The following is a 25,480-nucleotide window of genomic DNA, read 5'->3' as shown; positions in this document are numbered from 1 at the left end:
CCAAGTGTCCCAGTCGGCCACTAATTCAGTTAACTTTTCTTCATGCCAGATTACTTATTGGATGAGACTGTGGCAGGGCTCTAATATGACATTCTGTGATAGTACACTGCACAATCTGGTGGCTTCTGAGGAACCCACAGGCTCAGGGCTATAGTTTGGGACCCTTATATGGGAGGTTTAAAAAATAAATAAATAAATAAATAACAGCAATTACAAACTTTTCTTTTTGAAAACGGAAATATCAGTGTGGGACAAGATATTGCCTTGGTTTCATCAGATATAAAAGCAGACCTCTGTGTGGAGAGGTGTGCTCCAAATTAACCCTCTGTGGTTTGGGAAGTCATTTTCTAAATGGCAGACAAGGTCGCGGGCAATGATTCTGCTTGGTGGATTTGACTCCAGTTGACTGGAATGGCACACGAGTAATGAACTTGGATATGATATTTTGAAAGCTTGAGGCAAATTTCATCCTTTTGGTAGGAGTCTTTCATCTTTGGAGGTACAGGAGAAAATTTGTCCTGGAGGGCATCTTCCATGGGCCCTGTATGAATGAAAAACAGGAAGCTTATATAGAGTCATAGCCCAAACATTGGACTCAGAGTCATATATCTGTTTTGTTTTGTTTTGTTTTATTTTTTAAAGAGTCCAATCCCACCAGCTTTGTGAAAATGCAACTGTTCTAAATGTGAAGAAAAATCAGGATTTTGAAAAATGAGGAAAGAATAGATGATGATTATTTGAATCTGTGTTATGAAAAATTTAAGGCTTGCATAATCAATGTTGTCAAATCATTCCTGCTGCAATTCAATTTTTTGACATGTGTTTAAAGCCTGTTCACATACACTTAAAATCTGACTTGAGCCTGAAAACAGTAAGTAAAGCAATGATCTAAACTGTGCTCAGAATTACTAATTTTCTATATTATTTTAACAGTCAAGGTGCTTGGTCCCCATAGAATAGCTGTTGAATTGCCATGGGAAGAAAAATCCACAGATTCAATAGTTAGATTAGTATTCTAGGTTCATAATTTTTTAATGTTGTTTCTGCCCGATTCTATGGTGATAAGCAGGAACAGAAAGGATTAATGTTATATCCTTTCCAATTTAAGTGCCTTTTGAAGAATTTGATAAGAATTGCTACTTTCAAAGAGAAGATTTGAATAAGAAATAATTCTCCTATATTAGTATGGATCGATTAATAACATTGATCGAAATTCTCTTTTGAACTCTTCCTTGGATTTTTAACCTTTTCTCAAGAGACACGACTTTCTTTCCAGAAGCGATTGCTGTGGGCTATTTATTTTAGTCATTTTCCCATGGCAGTGGATGATTTAGAAATGATTACAATAGTTTGAACTTCCTGTTATTTGAGATAGAGAGTAAAACCAGATCTCCAATGCTTCCTACTCCCACCCTCCAGCATCTCTATATAAGCATAATGAAAACAAACAAGCAATGACAAAATTCCATCAGCAGCCCTCAAATGTGGAAAGGGCTGGTGGCCAGAAGCTTCCAATAATCCACATCATTAAGTAAAGGTGGCAGGAGACATTGCAGGAGGCTCCAAAGCTTCCTCCCAAGCTGGAGCCCAGAGACCCTGCTCGAGTTTTGTAGTCTGCTGAGGGTAGAGGTAGAAAAAAGCATCTGGGCAGCCCCAAAGGCTCTTTCATCTAGCTGTCTTCACTGCAAAGGAAGAAGCTAAAAGTCTTTTGTCTCTTGGGTTTATAGGGAGTGAAAAATGAAGAGGAGAGGGAACAGCCCATGCTATATCTGATGTGAATAAGTCTTCATTCCCACATTGTGTCTCTCCTGCTAGAGTGAAATACACCACTGACAGGCCAACCTTGACATTGGACATTAAACATGAGGAAAGGTCTAGCTACCAGGGTTACATATAGACCCTATCTTGAATCCTCAGGCTTCAGATAACCCAGCCCTCAAACTCTGTTTCTTAGGAGAGAGGACACATGGAGTGTTGAGGGCAGGGGTGCCCATCCAGGGAGGGGGAGGGGTGAGAAATGAATAGGGGAACAAGACATTTTGTAAGATAACACAAAAACAAAAAAATAAACAAACAAAACCAGGATCCTTGACCTTACCTTTCTATACACCCAAGAATATATATAAATAATTTTCTTTTTTAAAAATGTAAATCCAAATGCATCAAGGTTAGGAAAAACCAGAGGTAGATTTTTTTTTTTTTTTTGACTTAGAATGGGTAGATCTTCCTAACAAAATTTGGATACTATAAGAAAATGGTAGAAATACTTGAGTAAAAATATTCTGGATAACAATAAGAACAAATACCACAATTTTATAAAGTCTAAAAATCAAACCCAGGCTGGGGGCGGGATGTGAGGGGATGTGTTCACTGATTCATGAAGGTCTACTTTTTAATTGATAAAAACTCAAACACATGAATAGGAAAATTAGAAAACTGGCAGTTTACAGAGAAATACAAGTGGCCAATAAATATACTCAGCTTCTCAGTTTTACTTACAATTTTTAAAATTGCACATCAAAATAATAAGAGGTTATTGTGTTTTATCTTACTGACAGAACAAATGCCAAGGTTGGTTTCTCCCCAGAGCTGGTGAGTGTGCAGGCAGGCTACCACCTTCTCCAAACTTTCTGAGAGGCTACGTACTGATGCATTTCCAACCTAAAAATAAATACTAAACACACACACACACACACACACACTAATATTTCCCATATAATAAATCTTTTTTTAATGTTTATTTATTTATGATAGTCACACAGAGAGAGAGAGAGAGAGAGAGAGAGAGGCAGAGACATAGGCAGAGGGAGAAGCAGGCTCCATGCACCAGGAGCCCCACGTAGGATTCGATCCCAGGTCTCCAGGATCACGCCCTGAGCCAAAGGCAGGCGCTAAACCACTGTGCCACCCAGGGATCCCATATTTCCCATATATAATTCATATGTGTATGTTATAAATATATAGATTTTTTGCAAACTATTCTTAAAAATAATTTTGACAACAAAATATCTGTCTATACAAGAGTGCGAAGTTATGATATCCTCCACTGGATAGCAATAATCCTAGATATATTAAGTGAAAAAAATAAAATGTACATTGATGTATGTGATGTGATTTCTTAGGAATACATGATATTTTTTATCTATTGCATATACACACCTTTATGTATGCACATGTGTTTTATATATTTTTATTTCTATTACATATAAATATAAACACATATGTGTATGTGCTCACGTACTGCATAAACTAATACATTGATGAGTCTTCAGGTCTTCTGGAAAAAATCATAAGAAATTAGGTACATCAGTTGCATTTAAGGATCTGATGGAGTTTGTTGAAAGGGAGTCTTTGTTTCACTTTTTACTTTGGTTGTTTTGAGTTTTTAAACCATACATTTATATTCTTTTATGTTATAAATTCATATCGATTTTGTGAGTGAGAGTAATAAACTTCTAGGGATGTCTGGCTTATTTGACTATTTTCTTCTTCATCAAAATTCCTTTTTTAAGAATAGGGTTATTTTCTTGCTACCTGTGTAGTTATACACTCATTGTAGAAATTTAGAAAACAAAATTCTTTTCCTACCATCACAGCCCAAGATATTTTGTCCCTATGGATGTGTTCTGAATGTCTACTGTGCCCAACAGTGTGTTTAAAAAGACGAATGTGGCTCTTCCCTCGAGTAACATATTTTTTTAAGTTTTTATTTAAAATCAGGTAGTTGACATACAATGTAATATTAATGTCAGATGCACAATGTAGTGATACAACACTTCCATATACCACCCAGTGCTCGTCACAAGTGCACTCCTTCATCCCCATCACCTATTTCACCCATCCCCCCACTCATCACCCCTCTGGGGACATCAGAGTGTTCTCCATCGTGAAGATTCTGTTTCTTGGTTTGCCCCTCCCCCCTTTTTTCCCCTTTCCTTGTAGAAGCTTACATTTTAGTAAGGCATATATGTTCTGGTAAATTGTACATGTGATAATCACAGGGTGTGATTAATGATCCTTTAAAGGTACTTGCAAGATTGCTTTGACAAAATATAAATGAGATGCCTAATCATGTTTGGACTTGAATTATTATTTAACTTTTTTTGAAAAAAAAATTGTTTTCCGATGAATACAAAAATCAGAAAAATTCACACAAGTCAAAAAATATCTCATTTTGGACAGCTTTATGTCTTGCTTTCGCAGTGAGCATTACAAAAGGAATTCAGGTAAAAGGCTGAGCATTCAGTGAGGCTCAGAACTAACATGATTACTACAATTAATATCATTTTTTAAAAATCATATCATGAACATTTCCTCATGGTGATAAATCATCTTTGAAAGCATAATAACGCAGATTCAGTGATATAATATACAACTATTTGAACAGCTCATGGTTGGTAGACAATCATTTTGAACTCTATTTTTTCATATATGTGACTTTTTTTTTTAGCTGTGGCTTACCCCACATCTTTACTTAATGAAAACCTTACATACATAGTGCCTCCTTCATGAGGCTGTACCACTTTGGAGAAGAGAAATCAGGAGCGGGAGGTGGCCATATGGTAAGATGGAAGATAGGACTGGCAGGCCCCAAGTTATGATCCATATGCCTTGATCTCCCAAACAAGCCTGTCTCATTTGGGGCACTCCAAGTCTCTTATTTATGCATTGCAGGTGGGAAGAATCTGCATTATAAAGTAACACGATAAAGTGCTATAAAATTTGAATACTTCACAATTAACCTAGTAGTGTTTGTTTGAGGATATTTGAATTGACAAGAGTATGCTTTAGGGGAATCTGAGAGGCCGTTCAAGAAGTGACTAAGGTTATCTAGTCACAAGAGGTGCAAGCCTGGAGTGAGGTGAACATAGGAGGCATGAAAAGGCAGGGATAGGTGTGAAGGAACACCACATGGGGAGTGGAAATCGATTGGATCACCCATAAAGAATGGAACATGAAGGAAGGGTTCAAAGGGGACTCCTCACTTTAGGTCTGGGTAACTTTCTAAGATGATCTAGACAGATATGAATAAGGGGAAAGGGGGAGAAGGGTTAAGAAAGCAAATAATGACAAACATGAAGTTAACTAATTATTCAGAAAATTGATGTTACCATTTGATGGAAGAGGCAATTGAGTCTCTAAGATTTTTTTAAACCCCAAAGGAAAACAAATAGGACCACTGTGATTGAAAACTCTAGGCAGCCCAGAGTCTGACGTCATGTATGCTGGATGGCAGGCTTCTAGTCTCCATCATGAGTAAGATGGCTAGGCTTAAAGAAGGTTTGTAATTGTCAAGATGAATAGGAAAAAATTTGATGTGAAGTTGCTGTGGAAAGTACTAGAATGGACTAGCCCAGGCCTTTCCATGGGGGAGTAGAATAAAAGGTAACTCAAAGCTCTGAGGATGGGAATGGTGTTATAAGACTGCAGACAAAATGAGGGAAATTGAAGGAGAGACTTAGACATTTTTTTTATTATGGGATTGAATTCATTCACAGTCACTTCGATTGTAATAATGAGGTTCATTTAAGACCTGGGACTTGCTGAAATAATATGGTTAAAGCCATGACACATTAAGATTGTACTTGCCATAACAGAACCCGTTTGGGCTATTATTAATCTAATCTCATAAGTGCACATAATACCCAAGCAAGCAAACCAAAGCTTTGAATTTGGTTTACACTAATAGTAAGACTATCTCGTGGGCTTTTCACTGGGATTCTCTGTACCATTAAGCAATTACTAGTGGCTAGAACACTAGCCCACATGTCGCTATTTCTGGTTAGGGGATTTTCTTGCCTGCCTCACTAAATCTTCCAATTAAATGCAATGGTACTACATTCATTTCAGTTCTTCATTTACAATGCACAGTGGAAAGTATTGTTACTCTAAGTAAATAGTTTTAGGAGCTGTTGAACCACACACATAGCAGTGCTGAGTTTCAGCATTCCACCAAGGATAGGCTATCATTGTGTAACAAACACTATGTAAGTCCAGAGACAAAGAGAAGTCTTTTTTTATTGCTATGATTGCAACATCTTTATCAACAAAATTACTCCATCCAATAATACCTTCCAACTATGTCTTTGTGTCCACTTCTGTTAATTTCATCACGGGAGTTATGTGTAAATTTGTTCTACTCAAAGTTCTATTTAAAATTTAAGTGCCATACAGAACAAAGACCCATGAAGCCCCTTCTACAATACACCAAAAATAAATTCAAAAGTTCTAAACAAAGTTATCATGGTAATGATAATGATTATAATCATGATGATGATTTATTAATGTTTATGTGGAGATTAAAATAGAAAACATAACTGGATTTAAACAACAGATTCATATTTAAGTGGTAAATCCAATTCTTGAATCATTTTTAATGATTTATCATGAGGATCTTTTTTTCCATAAAATCAGGATGATATATAAGATCAATATAGAACTTTTCCTCAAATCTCAGAACACCGGTACTGAGAGATAATCTCTGAAATGCAAAATGTTGGCTATTAAAATCATATCTAAATTCATGACATAATTCTAACGTCAACTAGTTTTGTAACCCTGGGAAATTTAACTTATCTTGTCAATGCCTCAGGTTTATCTGCCAAAAAGATATCCATATGTGTACTCGCTGCACAGAGTCTTTATCAGAATTAAATGAGATCCCAAATTCAAGAGCTTACCACATTACTTTAATCATTTATAAGCACATACACTTTTTGAACCCTAGAGATTGTCTGTATTATTTCATATTCTAATGAAGTAAGATGACTATATAAATATTCAAGTGATTTTAGGTAAAACCATTGATAATGGTAAGTACTGTTTTATTAGAATGGAGTCAAGGATATATGTGATATATTTGTAGATTTTAATGATATAATCATGGAAGTTAGTAGAATCCCTGAGAAAATGCTTCATGGTGCCACAACTGAATACTCATTGATCCCATCTAGAAGGACCTTAGATACTTATAGAAATACTTAACATTCAAATTGAATAAGTATATAATTTGTGTATATGTGAAAAACACCCTTTTGCTCCCATTTCCTTTTTTAAAAGATTTTATTTATTTATTTATTTATTTATTTATTTATTTATTTGAGAGAGATAGAGAGAGAGCAAGTGGCGGGGGAGGGACAAGTGGACTCCACACTGATCATAGAGCCCCACACTAGGCTCAATCACACAACCCTAAGATCATGACCTGAGCCAAAATCAAGAGTCAGACACTTAACCAACTGAGCCCCCCAGGCATCACCCCTTGTTCTCACTTCTGTTCTTAGAATGGTAAATGTCTCCAAAACTCTCTTATTTTACAGAAATGCTTCTTTCTGTCTGATTTGTAACTTGACAATTTAATAATATTAGAAGTATTTGGGTAAAATCTGTGATATTTTCAACTTCTTGATAAAGTAAGTGATATTCTGCTTGCTAAAAATCAAATATACTCCAAATTTTTTATTATTGTGCATCTCATTCCTCTAGAATTCTAGAATCACTTTTTTTTATTAGATTGCCTCTGAACTTTACTCTTTATACAAAAACGGATGGGAGGAAGGGAGAGATGGAAGCAGAGAGAAAGAGAGAGAGAGTTTCAGCCATTTCTTGAGCTTCCAAATTGTCTTTCTTACAGTTAACTATTCTGTTCAGATACCAAACTAATATAACTCGCCACAATTAACTCATACTTTTGTTCTCCTTTCATTTGCTGGGAAGGCTTTACCAGTGCCCCATTTAAATTTTCCAAGGCTTTTTCTCTATGCTACAACTTTTTTTGAGGGGGGGAGAGGGGATTGGCTCTTTAATCTTTGACTTGAAAAAAAAAAGAAGCACCACATAATTATTTTAGTCTCGCTTTTCAAAGTCCTGAGTGATGTTCAGTGATAAAAGTTTTCAGGGTTTAATAAGATAAGAGGAACCCTATTCCCCACTATGCAATTTGATAACTGTTCCTTCCTACTTCTTTTCCAAACTAAAAGCCTTATTCATTCCCTTAGAGCCTGGTCAGAATGGGAAACTGCAAAGCCCAAACTCCCATGTACAGAAGCATTAGGCACTGACCTCATGGCTTCCTAATAGATCTGCAAAGTGCTTTGTTCCTGGAAATCATCCGATGAGTAGTTCAGTGCTATTGTATATCTTGTTAGAGTAGCAGAAGTACCCAGAATGAACTAAAATCTCCCTGCAGAGTTGCTGCATCATATGCTGAGAACATTCTGAACTTTCAACAAATTCATGTTACCAGCCTGGGTAGCCATGGTTAAGTCTATACAGGGGTTAAGTGAGAAATATGGGTCTGCTATTCAATGTCTTTTGAGAGTGACAAAGCTCTGGGCACGAGGGGGTGGGACACAAGGGATTGCCTCTCAGCCCTTTCCAGACCTTTCCAATTGTTATCAGACACAGGGGATAATGCAAAAGGGCTCAGGTACTGACCTCTCTGTAGCCTGACAGCCTCAGGCAGGACCATTGACCCTCTCCACCTTGACTTGCCCCTTCTGTAAAACGAAGACCTTCCTATATTATGGAATTTACTCTGATATCTAAACAGCTGAGAAAGAAGACAGCTCATTTGTTTTAACTAGACAGTCTTCCCTCTCTCTCTCTCTGTCTTTCTCTCTATCCATTTCTCTCTGTCTCTCTGTCTCTCCGTCTCTCCATCATTTATCTATCATCTATCATCAGTGAAGCTAGGGACTTCTAAAATACTCAGTTGATAGTTTTGCCACACCTTTGTTCATTTTTATTTCAGAGATTATCAGGATTGCATCCCACCAACAATGTAAGTATCATTCCATGTATATTTCCTAAGCTGTCATTTTTTTAAGACACTTAATTCAGAAATATAGGACACATGATGAAAGTGCACATTTTGACACACTTTGACATACATACAAAACTGTGAAACCATCACCACAATCAACGTAGTAAATATCACCCCCAAAGGCAAAGGTAAAGATTTCCTGGTACCCCTTTAAATTTCCTTCTGCCCCTCCTTGTAAATCCTCCATCCTCAAACAACCATTGATTTGCTTTCTGTCACTTTATGTTAATTTTCATTTTCCAGGGATTTATGTAAACAAAATTCTTTAATATATATCCTCTTTTCTCAAGATTATTTAATTCCGTGCAATCACTCTTTGATTTATCCAGATGTGTCCACTGCCATACCTCCCTGAACAGGCTCAATCTTGTCTGATTTACCCAGGTGTTTGCATGTATCAATACTCCATTCCTTCTTGTTGCTATGTACTAAACCATTTTAGAGAGACACCAAAATTTATGCCTACAGCTCCATTTTGATTGGCATTTTGTTTGGTTCCAGGTCTAGGCTATTACAAATAAAGCCCTGTGAATATTTGTATGCAGGTCTTTTTATGGTTATAGACTTTTATTCTTCTTGGGTAAACACCTAGAAGTGGCATGGCTAGATCTATGGTAGATGATATTAAACTTTTTTAAGAAATGCCAAATGACTTTCCAAAGTGGTTGGGAGTTCCAGTTCTAGTTCCTCACATACTAGCAAATACTTCATAAGGTCAATTTTTTTCCTCTCCTGATTGTAGACATTTGAATTGGTATGTAATAGTATTTCACTTTTTTAAAATTTTGTTCTAACTAATTATGTCAAATATTGTATATGCTTATTTGTGGTCTGTAGGCTTTCTTTGAAGTGTTGGCACACCTTTTTTATTTTTTAGTGAGTTGTTCAACTTCTTATTATGCAGCTTGAATGGTCTTTATGTATTCTAGATATAAGTTCTTTGCTAAGTTTTTTTTTTTTTTTCTTTGTTTGTTTTTGCTAGTCTCTTCTGGTCTTTTTCATTTCTTAGTGAATTTGGAGGAATATCAGTTTTACATTTGAATAAGTTATTTTTATTTGCCCTTTATGGATCATGCTTTTGGTGTCACTCCTGAGAAATCATTGTCAAACTCAGGAAACATAGGGTTCCTTTCTCTTATTTTCTCATGCCTCTGGGAGTTTCTGAACCACCCTTGATAGCCATTACTTACTCAATGTCTTCTGATATGAAAACCTGCCCCTTTTGGTCTGATAGACTACATCATTGAAAGAATAATCAAATCATTGGCTTCACAGTAGGGTCTCCTGGAAATGATCCTAAGCCAGTGACCCTGCACACTCAGCTGTCCATTATGCTTTGGGTCATGAGAACAACACCCCACAATCTTGAGCCCTTGGGATTAACTGAGTGAACATCAATGGGAGTTTGTAGACTATGAGAACAGCACTACTAACCATTACATGTGATAGAGCTCATTGGAATGTTGCTGCTTTCCATTGCTTAGCCAAGATATGAAGGACAGGACCCAAAGGGCAACACACTTGGCCAAGCAGTCATCTTAACACTGGATGCTCCTACCAATAAATGATCTTATTTATTATAAACTATTAAGCTATTACCTAAAAGTTGCCCCTTCAAGGAAATAAAACCCTAGGCACCTCTTGTATTATAGATACCCCAAATATAAATCAGAATCTTGCAAGTCCCTACATGTCCTAAGGTTTCAATACAAGGCCTTGTGAAAACACTTTATTTCTTTTGGAGTTATCAACATTACCAGTTGCAGCTAAGACCTACATTTCACTTTACAATATGCATAATTCTGGGCTCTTGGAAAAGGCATTTAATGGAACTTTGATGTCCCAATAGGTCCCATCTGCTGGTTTTACTGGGAAACATGTGGTCTATTCAAAAACTCCTTTTCAAATTCTAGTCTGACAGATGAGCCTATATTTTGCCCCTGTCTTTACAGATTTTCAATCCTATCCCCATCCCATAAAGGCTGGTGGTCAGATAGATTGAGGGCACATATTCTACTAGGGCCTATTAATCATAGGTTTACCCATGAGTCATTTGATATGGGTCCCATTTGAACCTACACTTCCACCAAAAAAACAAAAACAAAACCCTTCCAAGTGCAGTGGCACACTGGTAAGGTGACTATTGGTCATATGACACCTCATCATAGGTACTTTCATTGATTTTGGTGTAAAGGCCCAATCTCTCATGTTTATTTCAACCAAATATGGCAAATGCTGAGATCCATGTCATCTCAACTGGGTGTTGAGAAAGAATACTCCCAGTTCCACATTCCAGATGGAATCTTCCTGGCCTAGAAGATCATCCCTGGAAATGACATTGACTCAGATGACATCACCCCAACCCAAGACCTTCCCCTGAACCAGAGACAACATTATCCTGGGCACTCTCTGTCCCAGCAACACCCATGGGCTGTTTCTCCTAAGACACAACTTGGACCTCGGGTAGTTTTGCTTGTCTCCCTTTGCAATATTCAAGAATTCTAGTATGTTTCTGAGTTTGCCATCTGCTTATCCCAGGATCCTGGTATGTTCTCTGTTCCCAGCTATGTCCTTACACTGTCATGTCTAAAGGGAAATCTGGTAGTGTTTGCTATGATCTGTGCTTTCTAAAATCCAATAGAGATTATTGCTTTCCTCAGAAGGTGCCTGCCTCATATCAGCCAACCCCATCAACCTTCTAGGAAAGGACCACTTACTCCCCAGCTCCTTTCCTACTGCTATCCTCTGCTGAGACCTACTGCCCTGCATCTCTCACCATGACCACTCCTTCCCCTTGGCCACATGCAAATATCACTAATCTTCACAATCTTATCAGTTTGTATCCTCTAACAATATGCCTGCCAGACCAGCCACCTTGACCTGAACATATTTCTAACATACTTTACAACTCCACCAAAATATTATTAAGGACAAAAATTCCAAGTCTACTTTCCTGGCTAATGCCATATAAATGGAAAACTTAAGTTATGGGCGGGCCTGCATGGACTCTATATTTCTATTTGTGTTCTGCCTTTCTACTCTCATAATAAAATGCTTTTTATTCTGTTTAGAGTAACACAAGCGCTATGCTCTTAAAGTCTCGGCTATCAACACCCCAAAATTTCCTTAATATGCTATTCACATATTATGTTAAATATTACAAAGCCAATTGTGTTCATCATATTTTTCTCTTTTTTAAAAATATATTTTATGGTGTTTTGACATCTTTAAGGAAGCCCTACTGGCAGGAAGAGACTGCCCCTCCCAGAGCATACTAATTCCTAGAGACTATAAATAACTTATAGGAGAACCTACCTGTTTTTCCTATACAACCAACCATTTCTGTGTCCATATCTCTGACCACCTCCTTTATTTAATTCACACACCAATTTAATGTCTCTGACCTAAATTGATCCAGAACCAGGAACCAGATAACTAGCAGCAGTCCCTAGATCCCAAGGCCTGCTGGAATAATTCTAACTAGTGAACTCTAAGCTATTTGCCCTTCCTTGCCTTGCCTTTCCCACAAAACACACAATAAAGGCTGTGTGACTCTAGGTTTTCTCCTTGTTCCTTTCTGCTTCTGGGCTGACACACATGCTACCTCCTGTAGTCATGCCTCTCATTTCTAGGGGAACTGTGACATTGAACCTCTTTTTTTTTTAAGATTTTATTTATTCATGAGAGACAGAGAGAGAGAGAGAGGCAGAGACACAGGCAGAGGGAGAAGCAGGCTCCATGCAGGCAGCCCAAAGTGGGGCTCAATCCCGGGTCTCCAGGATCATGCCCTGGACTGAAGGTGGCGCTAAACTGCTAAGCCACCTGGGCTGCCCAACATTGAACCTCTTTTTGCGTGGCATTGATCTTTCTGTATCATCATCACTCAGCACTTTATAAATTCATCTCTGGCACAAATAACTTGGGACTTCTTTTAATTTTTTCAGCTTTAATATGAATCATTTCAATTGAGTCTTTACTTTTATTTGAATGGTTACTTCACCTTTGTTTTGACAATATATTTTCTATATGTGTATAATTCAAGTTTAACAGGTTTGTTTTCTTTTAGTAATTTACTTATTGTTTTACTGACTTCTCATTTGCATTGTTAAAAAAGAATTCTCTGAAAAAAAAAAAAAGAATTCTCTGCCATTCTTGTCTTTGTTTCTTTGTATGTAACATTTTTACCCTATTTATTTATGTTTATTTACTTATTTATTTATTATTTATTTATACATACATACATACATACATACATACTCTGGTTGCTTTTAAATTTATCTTTATACTACCGGTTTTGAGAAATTTGATTATTAGCATGTGCTTTTTCTTAACATTTTCTGTCTATGGATTTTATTGAACATCTTAGATCTGGAAGTTTACGGTTTTCATCAAATTTGAAAATTTTCTGGTCCTTATTTCTCAAATATGGTTTAGTCTATCTCCCATCTTCTTCAAGAATTCCAATTATATGTATTTTGGGCCACCTGAAGTTGTATTTAGCTCACATACCATTTTCCATCTTTTAAAAATCTCAAATTTTAGATTCCTTTTGTGGTATAACCAAGCTCTTTGCTATTTACAAGTTTCTTTCTGAGTTGCAAGAAAGTATTTCCCCCACCTCTGTATTTTGTAATTACTATATTCCCTCATTCAATCTTGACTGCCATACTCAGACAGAAAGCTCCAGGAAACTTTTCTCTTATATCTGTAGTGAAAACCTTAACAGGATACAATTATTGTTCCCTCTCTGTCAAATAGATGCCTTTTTTTTTAAATTTTTAAACTCTTAATTAATTAATTAAAATTATTTTTCTATGTGTGTTTAATTTTGGAATGTTTTTATTATTTTGTATTCAAATTCACTTATCATTTCCTCTGCTGTTAATTCTACTGCTATGAGTGTCACACATTCATTTGTTGAAACTCTGATCCCCAATGTGATATATTTGGAGGTGAGAATTTGAGGAAGTAATTAGGTTAGATGAGGGTGGTCTCCTCATTATGAGACTAGTGCCATCATAAGAAGAGACCAGCCAGTAGCTCTCCCAACATAAGATCAATGTCTGCATACCAGGGAGAGGGTGCTCATCAGGCACTGAATCTGCTGGCACCTTGATCTCAGCCTTCCCAGCATCCAGAATAGTGAGAAATAAATGTGTGTTGTTTATGCCATCCAATCTATGGTAATTTGTTATAGCAGCTCGAGCTAACTAAGACACCCATCCACTGTGCGTTTTATCCCAGACACTGTGGAATTTTTCTTTAAAATTCAGATTTGGGCCATTTTTTTTATATCTTCATGTTAATATTTATCATTAGAACATATAAAATATAGTATAATTCTTTTAATGTTTATTATGCTTAATGTTGAATGTTTTAATATTTAATGAAAATTCTAAGATCTATATCAGCTCTCTATTAGTTTAAGTGATTGCTTTTTCTCATAATAATGGTTCCTGTTTCCTGCTTGCTTGCATTCCTCCTAGTAATCTTCTATTAGACACCAGACAATTGTGAACTTTTTCTTATTGAGTGTTGAATAATTTTGTATTCCAATAAATATTATTGAATTCTGTTCTAGGATGCGGTTGTGTTACCTGAACACAGTTTGATGTTTTTCTGTCTTGCTTTTAGTATTTTTCAGGCAAGGTCAGGGCAATATCTAGGACCAGTTATTCCCCCAGTGCTAAGGTAAAACTCTTCTCAGTACTCAGTAAGTTCTGAATTATGAAGTTCTCCAGTTGGCAATAGGGAGAAAATACTATTTTCAACCCTGTATGATGCTGGATACTGTTCCTGCTAATCTTTTCAAGTGGCTCTTCCCCTAGCTTGGGGTATATTCATCACACACATGTGCTGCTCAGTATTCTGCTGAATGCTCAAGAGGAGCCCTTTGCAGATCTTTGCAATTCTCACTTTGTTCAGCTCTCTACTTCATGACTTCTACCCTGTGACTTCTCACCAAATGAGCCTCTCCAGACCTTCATCTCTGTCCCCTCAGCTTGGGAAGATGGCCATGGTCAGCTTGGCATCCCACCTCTCTTTCACAGCCCAGGAACTCCCTCAAGGTGGAGAGTTGAAGAAGTCATAAGATTCACCACTTGTTTCCTATCTCTTAGGCATTACTGTCTTTCTGCCTGACATCCAATATCATGGAAATCATTGTTTTGTCTGGATTTTTTGGTTGTTTTAGACAAGAGAGCAAATCTGTTTTCTGTTACTGCCTCTTGGTTAAAAAACAGAAGTTACCTTCTCTCTAGCATAACTTGCAAAAATATTTCTATTTAAACACTATTACCCTGTTACCGCTCTCTTTTTCTCTGGCTTTAATTATATCACCACTCTCTTTTTATGGAATTACATCAAATACAATGTCCTGTCCTTAATTTCCATGTGTTTGAACCAATTTACTTCTTTCTTTATCATTTGTCTCTTTAGCTTCCAGAGTAAAATACTCCCTTGCCCTAGTTCTACTTCTCTAATTTTCTTATTACTTAAGCAGCTTGCATGTTAGTACATTGATTTAGGCAATCCTTTCTTCCTTTTTTTCCCTATGCACAGGCACAAACAAAGAAGACTGTATATGTGCTTATTATAAAGTTTTGTGATCATCCATAAATATTTATTGATTCTACCATTGGCATTGCATTAGCAAAGAGAATGTCTAGCACAGATAGCATCTCCCAGGAATTTAGGGTCACATGACAATACTTCATGTTTCTTCCTATTTCTGGCACAATGCTAATTTTTAGTCACTAATGTAGTACTTATATATACATATATAATATAATGTAATGTGATATTTATTATATATAATTAGCATAGCAAGTAAATATAGTATTATAGCATAGATAAATGAGGTGGGAAACTTTCTTTTAAAATCAGAGATTGCTAAAATTAAGTGAGATAACTTAAGAGTAACTAAAAGATTAATTCAATGAATGATGGTATATCCATAAAGTGGAATGTTTTAGAGATTTACAATAATGTTACAGAAAAAAAATTTAATGACACGGAATAGTGCTCATGATGTTAAGTGAAAAATTCAGTTAAATTGCTTACATGATATGATCAATATATATTGATATGCCATTATCATAGGAAATGCTGGAAGAAATGTCATGTCAAAATTTTAATGTTGGTTAATAGATAGTCAATTTACAGAAGGTTTTCATTTCTTTTATTCTCACATGTGCTTTCTCAACTTTAGCAAATATAACAAATTGTTTTTGTTATTACCTTTTTGCTAGAAAAAACAATGACTTTTTTTAGTTAAAATTGTTAGCATAAGGTGTGTTACAATGTAAGCTTTGAATGATCTTAATTTTTTAAGACTCTTTCATACCCTCCTCCCTTCCACTGTGTGAATTGTTGCTTTATTACTGTTGCCTTTATTTTTAAGTGTTGTTTATGTATACATCTTGAAAAGAGAATAAGATTATAAAGCACCTGGGTACAAGATCATAGTCTTTCTACTATTTTTAACTTCAATTAGTGTAGTACTGTAGTTGCTGAGATTCAGAATGAATTCAATATATATTTATTGATTGTTTGAGGTATTTTTTTCTTATTTTGTCTATGTGGGGTTTTTTTAATTAGATATTAAGGATTGAACAAGAAACTGATTTTCTTTAATATTTTATAAACTTTAGAATGATAGGAGAATTTATAATGATATCTCTTCTTTAACTTAACCACATTATAGAAAGTTGTACGAACCTCTCAACTGGGAGTGAAGTACTTTTGATTATATGTGATTATTTACTTATTTTTCTTCTTTTTTTTTTTTCACACAAGGCATTGGATTGGTTTTTGAAGTCATTCCAGGGATAAGGCTTTTTCTAATCTATTGACAAAATTCAATTTCTGCCTGCTATAATCCAGATGAAGGAAGAGAAAACACACAAGAAACTTGCCACTTCATGAAATAATTTCATTCTGTAGCCTAAAATCGTTACTAACCTCTGCAACACTTAATTAATTGAAATGACTCCAGCCGTGGGATTCTGTGGCAAAGAGATTCCTAGTAGTTATATGTGATTCAACCTGAAATTCAGTTAAAACTGAAGGATACTTAAACATACATCAATGAATGAAAAATGAAGACCCAGTTAAATTTAATCAATCATTCGCCTCTTTTTTTCTTCTTCTCCTGTATCTTGTTTTTCCTTTGAGATTTAATACATTTATTTTTTTTCTTGCTACATAAATGTTCAAAATGCTCTTGCTTAGTAGACATGTAGAAAAGACTAAATGTTGATGAGATGATTGTTACAATTTTTTTTTAGTTAAAAATGCCAAGTACATGTCTAATTCATTTCATCAAAATGTTCTCATGTGGATTAACACCAAACTAGTCTGATAAATATGGCTATTGAGAAAGGCAACAGTATCATTGACATCAAAATCTTGTTTAAAGAGCTTTTCCCACTGAAGAATATACCCATTTACCACATATTTATGTGTAGCTCATCAAGACCTTTAGAACTTAGACCAAGTTGAGTGTGCCAAAAATTAACAAAATAGTCTTAGCCTTTGAAATCTTAGGATAGTACCTGAAAAACAAGTGACTGATATTGAAATATGGAACAACTGGTATTTTGACATTACCTTGATAGTGTCTCTTTTCTCTTCCTCTGATTTTTTTTTTTTAAATTTATTCCCACATCCACACCTGCAGTGGAGGGTTCTTTTAACTTATGTAATATCTTCTGTCTTCTTTCCTCATCTAGGACTTATACTGCTTTCCACATGATTAGTCTTTCTCACACTCCTCACATCATCCTCAATAAATATTTATTGCTTTGAGATAAAGTCTGAAGAATGTAGCCATCTATTTAAGACCTTCTCTCATCCCCCTCAATCTGTAATTTATACCCAGCAATTCTTGTTCCCATCAATGTGGTCAGCTGCTTCCTCAAAAGGTTTTGTACAAATATTTCTCAGGTGCTTGAAATCAGCTGGACACCTTGATGGGATCTGGGACCAGATACTTGAAAAAAAGAAGGAGGAAGAAGAATAAGAGAAGAGGAGGAGGAGGAAGATGTGGAAGGGGAGGGGAAAGAGAAGAAGTCCACGCTGCCTACAGGGAATTAAAAGGAAAGAGATAGGGAAGTAAAACAGTGGATTAAGCACAGGGTGATTAAGTTCTGTGGGTAATGTGTATGTGTAGCCTACTGTATTACTATAGGAAAAAGACATGGAAGTAAGATGAAATCTGATAAGATTTCATAATTTTCCTTGATCAATGAAAGCAGTTATAATAAGTAAATGAAAATGGGTGAAGACTCTGAGATCTGAAGGCAGATGTGACTCTTCAAATCTGGAGGAGATGTCATAGCTTACAAACTCGTAAACATGAATCACAACTTCTTTATTTTCGCTTCTCATGGTCAGTATTTTGTTGAATCTAGAGGGTAAGCTGGGGTCATGACATTCCCATGGATCCCCCTTCCCACCCTTAGAAATTCTAAAAGAGTAGTGTAGCTAACCACTACACTAGTAGTGAAATTAACCAAAGAGAAAAAAAAAAAAAAAAAAACAATGGAGAAAAGAGACAGTGAAACAAATTAGAACAAAATTCCACCTTCATGAGTTTAATTAGAAACGCAATTCCTTACAACTTTTTCTCACACTTTTTGATTTTCTTTTTCCACAATGATCTCAAAGGAGTACACAAAATTGGCAAGGCCTCATGACCCATTTTTTTTTTACATGAGGCAATTGAGAAATCGGAACATGTTCAAAGCCACCCAACTTTATATGTGAGTATCCAAATAGGCTTCATATTCCAGTCTTCCTATAAAAAATGTATTATTTTTTCTGTCATATCCACAGCAGTGAGGAGAAAGATTCGAAGGAATAGTGTCAGGTATAGAGTTCCAAGATTTCATGATTGTATTTTCATTCGCATTAAGTTCCATCCATATTTGAAATGCAAAATAAAAGGCATGTGGGACTTAGCATCGAAATGTATATAACACTTACATATGAATTTATATAGTGTGATCTTGATTTGAGACACAGATTCTGTTGCCCTGAATATAAAGATTGATTGTCTCGATGGATTTTAAAACTAGCCATATATTTATCTCTATCTGTGCATATTTAACAAGCATAAATGAAAAGTACAATCTTGTTCCATGTTATTTATTTTCTAATGTGTAGTTTAGTTAGCTAGCAAAACAGAATCTGAAGCCAATAGCAGCACTTGTTTTTCAGTAACATTTGTCCTGGATGAATGGAATCAAAAGTGCATGTTGTGGGCAGTTTAAGTACACGCAGTGGGGATGAGTTGTTCAGCGGAAGGAAACCAGGAGAGAACTGGCTGGGCAAAACAGCCAAGTGCTTCTAAAAGAGATCAGCATGCTCTGTTTTCTTTTTCCAGACAATATTCACAGATTATATAAAGCAATGAACAAAAATAAGAGAGAGCTAATCAATACATTTCAACTGTGTTAATGCCAGGGTTGTTTTGAATGGTTTAAATAATTTTTTTTAATTATAAAAGTAATATGACAGCATCACGGAAACTTTAAGAAACCAAGAAAAATTTATTTTGATTCTACCATTAATCCGCCATACACAATCATTATTCATTTGTTTTTATCATCTGAGATATCTCTATCATAGGCTTATGTCTTTTGATAGTTGTGATCATGATGTCTATACTACTTCATGTTGTGCTTTTTCACATTTAATTATGGAAGTACTTTTCAAGATGCCAAAATGTTTTCCTATTTAATATTTAAAGACTGCATGATATTCACCTTATTCATCCCATCTTATTGGGTTTAGCACTATAGGCTTCAGTGTTTGTATTTATTACCTTTTCTTTTTTTTTTTTTTGCTTTGAAAAAATAACACCACTGTGCTATACACACAGGTTATATACACAAATCATGGGTATTTACTCAGGATAGACTCTCAGAAGTACATGTTCTCTGCCAAAGGGTCTGAACACTATATAAATATCTTTAATATCTCCAGCCAAAATGGAACCTGGAAAGAGTTGTTGGCTCAGAATGTATTTATATGTATGTGTTGCTTATTTATAGTGCAGATGTATTACAGTAAAACCCCGAAAAAAATTGAAACAAAAATCACTATCAAAGCTAAAATACAGGGGATCCCTGGGTGGCTCAGCAGTTTAGTGCCTGCCTTTGGCCCAGGGCGTGACCCTGGAGGACCGGGATCGAGTCCCGTGTCGGGCTCCCTGCATGGAGCCTGCTTTTCACTCTGCCTATGTCTCTGCCTCTCTCTCTCTCTATCATGAATAAATAAATAAAATATATTTTTAAAAAAGCTAAAATACAGTAAGTAGCAAAGATAGAGAAGAAAATAATTCTATATCCAATAAAACAAAAAATGTTGGTTTAGCAGGAAGCAAGGAAATTATTGAAGACTGTTGAGATTATATCAAAAGAACCCAAAGGTAGGGCAATTTGAGCATTAAGAAAAGTGCAATGGGTTTTGATGACCTTCCTTGGACCAGTATCCAATCCATATATTTATCTCTATCTGTGCATATTTAACAAGCATAAATGAAAAGTACAATCTTGATCCATATTATTCATTTTCTAATGTGTAGTTTAGTTAGCTAACAGAACAGAATCTGAAGCCAAGAGCAGCACTTGTTTTTCAGCAACATTTGTCCTGGATGAATGGAATCAAAGAAACTCACCCTGTTTCTTTATCATATCTTTTTTTAAACTTCTGACAATTTTGAAGAGCCCTGACCTGTAATTGCATGTCTTAATGTTTAAAATTTAAAAAAAAAATGCATTAAAAAGTCTCTTGAGAATTTAGTACCTAAAAATCACTTTCAAATTTGATATGTAGGGCAAGGCAATACCTGTCTTGAGAAAAAAATAGCTTTTTATTGCTCTGAGGTAAACACCATTGGTTTCCTATCTTAGCCTCCCCTAGTTAATCTAATCAATCTAATCTACATATGACTTTATAGTGTTGCATCTTGTAATAAGAACCTGTGCTTAATCGTTCAATATCAAAGTATCTTCTACTAAGGAACACAAATTGCTCTGGACTTGTTCTAATGACATTGAAGACATGTTGGGAGACCTTGCCAAGTCCTCTACCATGTGTTGTCCTAGTTTATCCACCAGCATATCAGAATGATTCTAAGGATGGTAGGACCAATAGGACCGGCATGATGGAATGTGTGGTTCAGAAACTTGGATACTCATCAGAATCTTATTAAAACACAGACTGTTGGACTCCATGCCCAGAGATTCTGGTTCAGGGTGTCTGCAGTGACCTAAAATCCATTGAGGAGAGCATAGTTCTCTGAAAAGATGAGGCTAATCATCTGTACATACTTGTGCAAAGTTTCCATATAAGAATGTGCATTTCTAACAAGCTCCTAGGGAGATGCTGATGCTAACAGTCCAGGGACCACACTCTAAGAACCAACAATAGGGTGGTATAAATAGATTCTAAGTCAAAGGAACTTGAGTTTCAAACTCAGACTCCACCACCTATAGTTGACATGAGATGACCTTCCAATTTCCACGCATCAAAGGGAATTCTGATGGAAACGCTGTTGAGAGCATTATGAAGTTAGAGGAACAAAGTTTCTAAATTTCATGTATCTCTGAAGATAATACTTTCACCTGCCTGTTGATCTTGCAGCTGATCTGCAGCTACAGTGGGCATGACCTGCTGGATTTGATCCAAAATCTGAATATTTAGCATAATCTCAGCCTATAATCAGAGTTTGATTTGGTTTTCCAAAACAAAACAAAAACTTGACAAGTGGAATCAGCTCGCCACCTATATCAACCTCTAGGACCATCTTACCTCAGCTCACTTGAGTGCCTTGCCTCCTGATACTCAGGCCAAGTTCATGTCCTCTGGAGGTTCCTGTGAGCCCCTGAAATGCCAAGAATACAGAGATATGAGCTCAGGCTCATGGAACCCACCTACATGAGCACTAGTGAGTCTCCTAATCGAGCACAGGCAGCTGACATTTGACCAATTGTATTGTGATGAAGGGTAAGAGGTGGTCCCTCTCCATAACATTTGATCTTTAACCATTTATTTATTTATTTATTTATTTATTTAAAAGATTTTATTTATTTACTTATGAGAGACACAGAGTCACAGGAAGAGGGAGAAGCAGGCTCTATGCAGGGAGCCTGATATGGTACTTGATCCTGGGTCTCCGGGATCACGCCCTGGGCTGAAGGCAGCGCTAAACCGCTGAGCCACCCGGGCTGCCTTGATCGTTAATCATTTAGAATGAAACTGTCTGCCTGCCCACATGCCTCTTGTATTTTCACTTCACCAGTTATCAGTTTTAGGTTCAAACTGCCTTTAGTTGTTAAAAAATGTTGTTGAACTATCCATTAAGCTCAAACAATAACATGTTTGCAATAACATAACATCCTTCTCCACTTTCTAAAACCTTCTCCATACCTACCTGTTCTGCAAAGCACTTCCTCTCACAGGAATCACCTAACCCTCTGTGTCTGACTACCCTGCATCTGTACCTGTCCCAATTGTTTTAGCCTCTGCAGTCTCACATGTCTTTCATCTGGAAGACCCCTGTTGAGACCTTTTGTTCTTTGGGCCCATTATAAAATTCCTTATGTAGCCCAGGGCACATTGGTGCTGTGGATGATAGCAGTGATCTTAATAAGGATCAACAGCAAATAACAAACACGACAACAGATACAATATCCTATGACCACTCAGATCACAGAATCAGCCCTGCAAGCCGAGTCCTTCGGGACTGGCCCAAAGCACTTTGTGAGAGATGGCAACAGTGGGCTTCCCTGCAAGCTTTTAATCGGGTCTGCACTAGGGGTCCCTGACCTGCTCTGGGATATGGCAGAAAAGCTTGGTTCTGCAGAAGACAAATGCAAGGCCATAGTCTACGTTAGGCAACGCTCTGGGTTGGGTGCTATAAATAATAATAAAGATAAATAATAAAAAAAGTGAAATGTTTTAAATGAAAGGTGATGCACTGTGAACTTAACACACTGGCCCTTTAGCCTTTCTGTTAACAAGGTAATCTGATTGCCATTGATTTTTTTCACCTCTGTTACTAAGAAGGTGATGAAATGCTGTCCACACAGATGTATTGAATCAGATACTAAACAAAGAGCAACATAAAGAACAATTATCAGCAACCTTGCTTTCAGCCTGCTGATTATGACATTACCAGAAGACAAGGTCTGGGTGACTTAAAAAATAAAGCAGGGGGAAGGGTGGTGTAGATGAAAGGAAGGAAGGGAGGTAAGTTTCTTGGGAAGAGACATGTGTTCATTTCAGAAGAATTTCGCAAGGAGCTTTGTCTCTGCTCCATAGCTTTAAAAGCAGCCATTTCTACTTCTGCAGTTTACTGATAGGCATTCCAGTGTGATCTAATTAACTACTTTTATTATACCACAGAGAAAATAGCACAGTGGAGATGAGTCACTAATGCACGTGTCTTTGCTATATAGATTGTGGCTGGGTATTGTGCAGAAAGAATCATTTATTGGCCCATTGGGGTTCTCCAAGTAGCCCCCAGGAGAGAAGCAAGACCCTAAAATACTCTGAGAGAAAGGCCACATTTAAAGCCTGTCAATGAAACCCATACATGGCTTGCGTTGAATGATTAGGACACCTTGTTTGAAATGTATGATGAGGGTAGAATTTGTATATGAGTACTGACTTCATGGCCTATGCTGAATTAATTTCCTAATCTCAAATATTTCCAGGTTTCTTTATTTATATCATTTGTGTTAGCCTAGTTGCTAAAGTCCATGGTAAAGATATGAATGTCTAAGCAATTTTCATAAGTTTGACCATATGCTTTTGCCTAAATGAGAATGCTTCAGTTATCTTATTATCTTTGATGACATGTCTTCAATGGCAAAAACCTCATCATGGCATTTTCTCAAGGGCAGTGCTCCAATTCTTCTGCCCTGACCAATTCTGGTAGCCATCGCTAATTGTGAAAGTGGAAAATGCAGCAGTCTGAAGAGATCACAGTTTTTGGAAACTTCAGTACAGTTTAGGAAAGGTAGTCAACTTAAGGGAAAAAAGCTCGATAGTTTGATCAAGCCATATGGTGATTCTAAAACAATATAGAAAAAGGAAACATCCAGTCACCACGATTCTTGATCATAATTTTGATACAAGGATGGAATGCATCAATGAAAATAGCAGGATTAGAATCATTGGCCCTAATGTATTGCACATTATTCTCTTCAGCCTTGGCCAGGCAAGAGTCCAGTAGAAATCAGGCTAATAGGAAAACACAGAAAGAGGTGTAAAAAGGCAGAAGATAAGCTCCAAGTAGGGTGGATAGTAAGCAAGAAGGAAAACTGGAGAAATTTAAAAACGTAGTTATTTTGTAAAGTCAGGGTAAAAGCCTTTGTTAAAATTTGATGTTTTGTGTGTGACACCTTGTCTTTACACAAATCGTATTCAGGTGGCAGACATTAGTGGCCACGGTGGGGCAGCAGGGTAGAGGGGAAGGTCTTTTGGGAGAGTAGTGCCAGAGAACTTGAGCATGCCTCAGAATCACTTGGAGCACTTGTTATAAGGGATTGCTGGATCCCACTCCCAGAGATCCCTATTTGCATTTTTAGCAAGTTCTTATGTGTGACCTGCACTGCTGGTTTTAGAACTATCTTCAAGGTATCTATAAGCTTTAAGGCTTTTGTCAGGGAAGATGTTTGACATCTACTCATCTGATAGAAGTCCAAACAGCCAAGGTTCAGTTTAAAATACTGTTACAGCTTTCTAGCTTGTGAATTTGTATAATTAATATTAAATCTCAAAATGCAAAAGAATAATACTTTCTACACAGATTAAATGAGATACATAAAACAGTGTAACCCTGAATCGAGCAACTATGTAAGTTACACTCCCTTTACTCTTCTTTCTTTGAGGTACGGATGTCTAGCTCTTGGGAAGGAAATGGGGTCCAGCGGAGAGAATGGATACTAGTGGATTCTGTTGCAATACAGAAGATAATGATTCATCTCAGAAGTGTTAGTAAAAATTGTTTCATGGTCTAGCACTTCCCCTGGGATATTGTGGATAGCCAGTGGGATTCAGAAAGGGAAGGAACCTCAGTAAGTATTAATAGGCTAGCTATAGTTGGAATTAATTGCTGTGATTTATATAAAAGTTATTACACTAATGACATTAATAGTGACACACGTACTTTTATTTCTCAAGGGTCATTTTAACCCACCTTGGATGTTTAAGGGACACACAATTTTAAAACTAACCATTTACAAACCTCAAACAAACATGGTAGGGCAGGGGCAGAGAGAAGATACTTTCATATGTAAGATTGTTTGGAATATAAGTTGACTCAACTAATAGGGGAATGTATACCAAAAATCTTACAAATTTCACACATTATCACTCAGAAATTTCAGCTTGAATTACATACCATGAGGAAAATTATAATGATAGAAGAAAACAAAGATTATGTATAACTAGAATCATTAAAGCGTTAGTTATTTGTATTATCCACACACACAAAAAAAGGAAAGCAGAACAAAAGGGAAATGATAAAGCCAATTATAACCCATGTTAAAAGGAAAAAAAAAGCAAAATATATTTGGAATAACATCACAGCTATGAAGAAGGATATAATCGTTTTGTTTTTTTTTTTTTCTTGTCCACATC

The 25,480-nt window shown here is 36.4% G+C and overlaps 1 long non-coding RNA gene across 1 annotated transcript in view; it reads right to left on the bottom strand.

Annotated features, from left to right (window-relative positions):
- Positions 1 to 201: 201 nt before the first annotated feature.
- The window catches only part of LOC119870789, a 34,003-nt gene continuing 8,724 nt past the window's right edge, over positions 202 to 25,480 (bottom strand). The window contains exons 2-3 of the long non-coding RNA XR_005356355.1: positions 21,644 to 21,716; positions 202 to 541 (exon numbers count right to left, since the gene is read on the bottom strand). This is a non-coding gene — a long non-coding RNA (uncharacterized LOC119870789). The remainder of the gene's footprint in view (positions 542 to 21,643; positions 21,717 to 25,480) is intronic.

This window comes from Canis lupus, chromosome 3 (genome assembly GCF_011100685.1).
Source record: "Canis lupus familiaris isolate Mischka breed German Shepherd chromosome 3, alternate assembly UU_Cfam_GSD_1.0, whole genome shotgun sequence".
Lineage (NCBI taxonomy): Eukaryota > Metazoa > Chordata > Mammalia > Carnivora > Canidae > Canis > Canis lupus.
Note: the sequence above shows the minus strand (reverse complement) of the source record. Positions and strands in the feature narration are given on the sequence as shown.